The following is a 6,506-nucleotide window of genomic DNA, read 5'->3' as shown; positions in this document are numbered from 1 at the left end:
TTGCGATGGTACCTTTGGAACGAGAGCCATCAGCATCCATAACTAGCCTATTTCTCACTCTCTCCACTCTTCTCTTTACAAATGAGTGTCTCAAATAAGAAAAATCCTAATGAATTTATTAATTAAAAGATGTATTATACACAACAAGCTATCTCAAGGATCTAGCGATACCTTAGGAACGAATGCCATCAGCATCCATAACTATGACCTTGGACCTGTCCTACACAGAGTACAAAACAATATATAGAACTATTACTATCGGGATCACGGCTTCATTAATAGTTATGGGAAAGTACGTTGGTTAGCATATTACTCACGGCATATATGCTAACCAACGCACTTTCCCATAGTTTTAGGCATAAGATCCTGCTGTTAGATGTGAAAGACTTGAAATTGAATGATTTTTATCCTCAGAATTTCCTCTCTCATACTGTGTTTTACTTTAGGCAATTAAAAGGATTCTTGGTCTTTACAGCCCCAGTTAGGCAAAATTCTGATAAATTATCAGCGCAACCAAAGCGGGGAGCTCTGTTGGCTTCGGATCCCCCTTTTTGGCCAAATATAAAGGTCTGGCCAAAAAGTAAGCAATATATTGCCTCAGGTCGGACATCAATGAGCACAGCATTCTCTTTCCTTGTCAAGAGCTCCAATGTCGACCGAGGAGATAAATCTCCAGCATAATCACTCTATGTCACACCCGATAAATGACCCTGCAGCATCTCTGATAAGAAATATAAATTTCTCACACAGTAGGATACGTCATCTCCAGAAAGCTTTCTGTTTCGAACAAAAAAGGAGAGACCTTTCTGTTTATGTGTTTTTTGTCCCCAAGCAAAATCTCTTAAGCTAAAATCTTTTAAATTTTGGGGGAAATATGTGTCAATTATCAGCTATCAATTGACGTGTGAAGACCATTGGTAGATGTATTCATCTCGTCACTGGAAGAGGTGTCACATTCGGCTCATGTTCGGCTCTGTCTAATTGGAGTAGGTCTCACTTTCAACTCACGTAAATGTGATGATGACGACATCGATAGCTAATTGAGCTTAAAATCACGTTGTTTGTATATTAAAATAAGGGGTGGAGAGTTGGCTTGTATAAGGAGGAAACTTGAGAGAGCCAACTCGTCAAAGTTGCCTGTTGAATTATTATGTTGGTTAATTGTCATTCTCCCTTGCTCGACAAGCATCCTTCATTCTTACACTATAAATATATAATAATAATAATAATAATAATTTTGCACAACCTTCATTCAGAGTGCACCTTGTTACAGAATTATCACTTAATTAGCTTAATTAACCTTCCTTGATCTGCTAATACAGCTCAGATCAACTTTTGAGCTAGAACACGAGTCAGGAGATGCCTACTGGAAGAAAATATCAGCCTTTATGCTTCTGATAGATCGACATTCTCCTTGATTGGAAGTGTTGAGTCAGGAGATGGATCTTGGATGCCTTCCTTATCAGACGGTTGAGATTGATGCTTTGCAGCAGCCTGCAATACTCGGTTTTTAACATCTGAGGATGAAGGAGATGTTGGCAGTCCAATGCCATTCGATTCCAATTTTCCAGCAGTCCATGAAAATGCCTGAGCGCCCAGTCTAACAGGAGCAAGCAGCAGCCTTTGTGGAACATAACATAGAGACGACAATAAAATGACTTCGAATCAGCACAATCTAAATAATGTGGTGTTTGGTTGTTTGATTCCAACAGCACGGTGAAAGACACAATCTACTGGGCCTAATGTAGTTAGCTTTACCTCACGTCTTGTTTAAAATCTTCTGTGGTGTCATAAGATGCCACCCGCCGATAAATGGTCTGGTGGAATCGAAGAAAAGAGCAATGAGAAAGGGGAAGAAGAAAAAAGTACAGCACTCATTCTAGGAAGATTATAATACCTGACCAACGCCAACAACACCAATCAGTTGTAACGTCTTCTCCCACTCTGTAATCCAATGAATCATGCTGATTAGAGATGGGGGAAGAAATCCGGCACAAGGGAAGGAATTTGATTTACAGTGAAACAAGATTGATTCACTAGCAAAATTTAGCTGTATATATGGTGAAATTAGAACTGTACGGACTTGAGTGGAAAACAATTAAGTAATCCGATTTCTTTTTAGAGAGAAATTTAAGGCACATATACACACACCTAGTAGTGCATACAATGCTGCAATCAATCCCTGCACAGAAGGTAGTTGCGTAAGTTAGCGAATGATGCACTTGAAATTGCATGGCAACAAAACATTTCTACAACACACAAATCAAAATCAAGTTTTCGTAATAACAAAAGACGGATCAATATAAAGTAGAAACTAATGCAGACAATTTGTCTTACCACACCAGACCCAAGAACTTGCACCGGAGAAGGACTGATATCCTCCAGAATTGCCCCAGCATCCTAAAATGATACAATTTTTGCAATTGTGCACAAGTGAAAAGCTCAAATCTAGTTTACAATTCTGTAAAAAAGTGGCAGAAAGGGGGAAAACAGCAATAATCTGTGTTGAATGCAGTCATGACTATTCTTCTGGTTGTCAAACATATTTATCTCATTCACCTTCTTCTTTTTCAACAAAGCTAAAAAAAACAGGTCCACGTTACATATACAAGAGAGCCTCAGCCACTGCAATCCAACAACGTTGTTGAAAAGAAAGTAATCGCATCGGTTATTATCAAGGGAATTAGGTGCCATTCGTAAAAATTCACCAACCAGCATATTATCATGTCTTGTATCTGTTATAACTTACAAGAACAAACAGCTTCAAAGAGATCAATACCTCATTGAGTATGGTAAATGTTGTCTCAGGTTTGAGTTCCTTGATACGGAGACCATATTTCACCCAAGATTGAAAGCCACCTTGAACCAAGTACGTTTTCTGTCATTTAAACATCTCAAGGTATTAGTATCTACGAAATTGCTCAGCAATTCCAGAAATACCAAAAATTTACGATGCATTGAGTGGTTTTCTTACGATACATACCAGTATCCATAAAAAAAGTCCTAATGAATTTTATTAATTAAAATATGAATCTTTAACTTGCATTACGTACTTGCCTTGAGCCCAAGCTTTCTCAAGGATCTTGCAATACCTTTGGAAAGAGTACCATCAGCATCCATAACTATGACCTTGGACCTGTCCTACAAAGAGTACAAAACAATATAGAACGCATTATTCATTACTCAAGCAGATGCTAATCATCGCACTTTCCCATAGTTTTACGACAGAAGATCCTGCTGTTAGATGTGAACAACTTTTTACGAGCATACAACCCCGTTCAAGTCCTTGGACAAATATAACAATATACCTAAGGTCACCAGGGCAGTGCTAAAAACTAGAATTTGAATGGTTTTTATCCTTAAGAATTTCCTTTCTCATATTTTTGCGGGCCAAAAAATTGTGAAAGTTCTTTAGGTGGAGACTGTAAGACACTTTCAGGCGTCCATGGTCACCAAATATGGTACTATCACTAAAGAACGGAGAATTGGTACATCCCAGTCCAAGATCTTCCTGTGATCTTTTAGTAAGCTTCAAATTGGTATAGTTTTAAGATATATAAAAGCCTGAAACTGCTTACCTGAACAATCTTCAAGTTCCGAATAACAGCAGCAGTTAAGGTGTCATTAAGATCCCTTCCACTCTTCACTAATTTCCATGTAGCGTCATCAACCTGAAGTTTTTTGTTCAACAAGTTCAGAACAAAGGCACAAAAAGTAGATGGAGAGAAAGGATATGACTACTTTCACCCTAACAAATCTGTAATACGATTACGTCATTCATATCTTCAAATTGAAATCTAATTATAAGCCAACCTCAGGTAGAGCCACACTTGCCTAGCGAAAGCGATCTGCTCGTCGAAGATCAGGAATACCCTCTCTTTCTCTCAGAACCTTCATAAAGGAAATTCCAGAACCAACCATTGGCAAATTTGAGAAGCAAACACTTAGCAATAGTATTTAAAGTCTTAAAAAAGGAGCATGAATTTGATCACTGGACATTGTGTTTTACTTTAGGCAATTAAAATAATTCTTGGTTTTTTCAGCCCTCGTTAGGCAAAGGTTTGATAATAGTATTAGCGCAACTAAATATAAAGGCCAAAAGTAAGCAATATCTTGCCTCAGGTCGGACATCAATGAGCACAGCATTCTCTTTCCCTGTCAAGAGCTCCAATGTCGACTGAGGAGATAAATCTCCGGCGTAACCACTATATGTCCACACCCGATAAATGACCCTGCAGCATATCTGATAAGAAATATAAATTTCTCACACAGCAGGACAATAGAAACGTAAAAACAGTCTTCATTAGAACAAAAGGATATCCATACCATAAAGTGGCTGAGGTGCCAAGAAATAGAACAAATGGAACGATTGGATCATTAGGGTCCAACCCAAGATTTTCCTCCAATCCCTCAATCGAAATATAAACCTGCTTTCACAGATTCAGATTCAGCTGACAATATTACTCAAAAAACTGTCATTACAACAGCGGCAAAACTCAGGATATAAATGATTGAATGTATAGTTTAAGCTTATAACGGAAAGTAGGAAACTATAACAAAGTGGGGCTGATGGTTTGGGAAAAAAAAAAGCATCCAACCAAAATCAACTAACCCGCCCCTTTTTTTTTTTTTTTTTTTTTTTTTTTTTTTTTCAGAGAACCAGTTTGAAACTTACAAATTATTTAGAATAACTTACAACTCTGCAAACCGCAATCTTTTTTCTTTTACTGCTCAACCAAAAAGCTCTATAGACTGGAAGCGTAATATTAATACCTGTTGAAAAGCAGTTTTGGCAGGCCCCAAGAGCTCTGCAACTCTCTTTTCAGACAAATTTAGCGCATCACTGATGTCAGGAGGAAGAAAGTCCTTGGCAGACTGGTAAGAACTAACAGCAAAGGAAGCCCCATTTGATAGAGAATCCTCCACCACAGCAATTGAACGTCTCAAGACATCAATAGCAAAAACAGCTCCTTTACTTGTGGCTTCCTTAAAGTCGCTTGAAAAATTTGTCATTTTACTACCACCATATTGTCCCGCTTGATCCACCGTTGAAAACAATCCGCCAACAGTATTATCCACTGCTTCGGTAGCACTTTTGACAACAGATGATATTGATGCAGTTATTGAATCTAGTGAGGTTTTAACAGTATCTTCTCCCTTATCTACTGAAGCACTGAAAGATTTGCTAACCCCGTCGAAGAAGCCCTCAACGCTAGTTTTCATACTGGATAATTTATCACTATCCATGTCTAAGGAGTCGGGTACAGAGGTGGAATTCCCTGGTGTTAAATCAGTAGCTGATATGCTTTCAGGTTCTATGGGTGCCGATAAGATACTTTCATTTTCAGTCGACGGATTAGTAAAGTCAACGAGTCCCTCATCAGGAGCCAATAGGCTAGAGGTGTATACAAATTTCAGTTCCACCCTTCCCCGCGGGTGCTGTTCATAAATGGTTCTAGTAGAGGAACTCCACATGTCTGAATACTTGCACTTAAGATGGTCTGATTCATTTGAACAGGAACTCCTGTTAACAAAATCCCCGGAGACGGATTGTTCTGCGCTTTTCACGAAGTTCGGATACAAAGACTTTGTAGCGTGTGCTTTAAAGGAACCTCTTTGAAAATGCATTGCATTTGACAAGCTTAGGGAGCCCCTACATTCCGCAATGCACCTGGCCTCAAAATCCTTCAGGAATTGGGAACTGGCATGCAACCCTCCGTGTACGTAAACCTGCGACATCCATTTGCATACATGTACATTTCAAATTCGGAATTTCATTAAAACTTTGACCAAAAATGTTACACAAATATGACATGATGCCAAACAAAATTACTTGTTTCAAATTCTCAGAAAATAATACAAGATGATCATAACATGCTTCATTACGTACAAACAACAAAAACACTTCAAATTCTCAGAAAAAAGCTCGTCTTTCTTTTGAAAATGCAATATTCAGGAGTACTCTAATTTGCATGGAAGCGGATTTGATTGAACAAGCCGGCCACACACCAACCGACTTAACTCACGTCGGCACGTCGGCACGTCAGTAAAAATTAAAGGACCCTTTAAAGCAGCTTGCTTTGCATGCCAATAAATTATAAGAAAAATCACAGTGAAGGGTCAGTCTTTGAGGAGCATGCAAGATCTTACCTGAGAAAGGGAAGACCAGCATGAGGTGGCTGAGCAAACAGGCAGCATGGCCATATCAACCCGCCGACCAAAACTCAATTATTCAGCAACAAACACAATCAAATTCCACCAACACTTTGCTAAAATAACCCAAAACTAACATTAAATTGCATCAAGCATCTGAAAAGTGGGTTTTCAATTTTGTGATAGAATCGTCGAATGAAAGAATATAGAGATATATATATGATGATATGACGAGGAAGATCGTCCAGTGAAAGAATATAGATAGCTTCTTCTTTGCCTCTCGTTTCTGCGGTGGGGACATGTGCTTGTTTCGGGCGTTCTTGCGGGGACTTTGGCGCAACGTCCCTCTACTT

General features: G+C 38.8%; 1 pseudogene; it reads right to left on the bottom strand.

Moving 5' to 3' along the window:
• Positions 1-1,310: 1,310 nt before the first annotated feature.
• On the bottom strand, positions 1,311-6,204 carry LOC137746843 (uncharacterized; annotated as a pseudogene).
• Positions 6,205-6,506: the final 302 nt, after the last annotated feature.

The sequence above is a fragment of the Pyrus communis genome, chromosome 10 (genome assembly GCF_963583255.1).
Source record: "Pyrus communis chromosome 10, drPyrComm1.1, whole genome shotgun sequence".
Taxonomy (NCBI): Eukaryota; Viridiplantae; Streptophyta; class Magnoliopsida; order Rosales; family Rosaceae; genus Pyrus; species Pyrus communis.
Note: the sequence above shows the minus strand (reverse complement) of the source record. Positions and strands in the feature narration are given on the sequence as shown.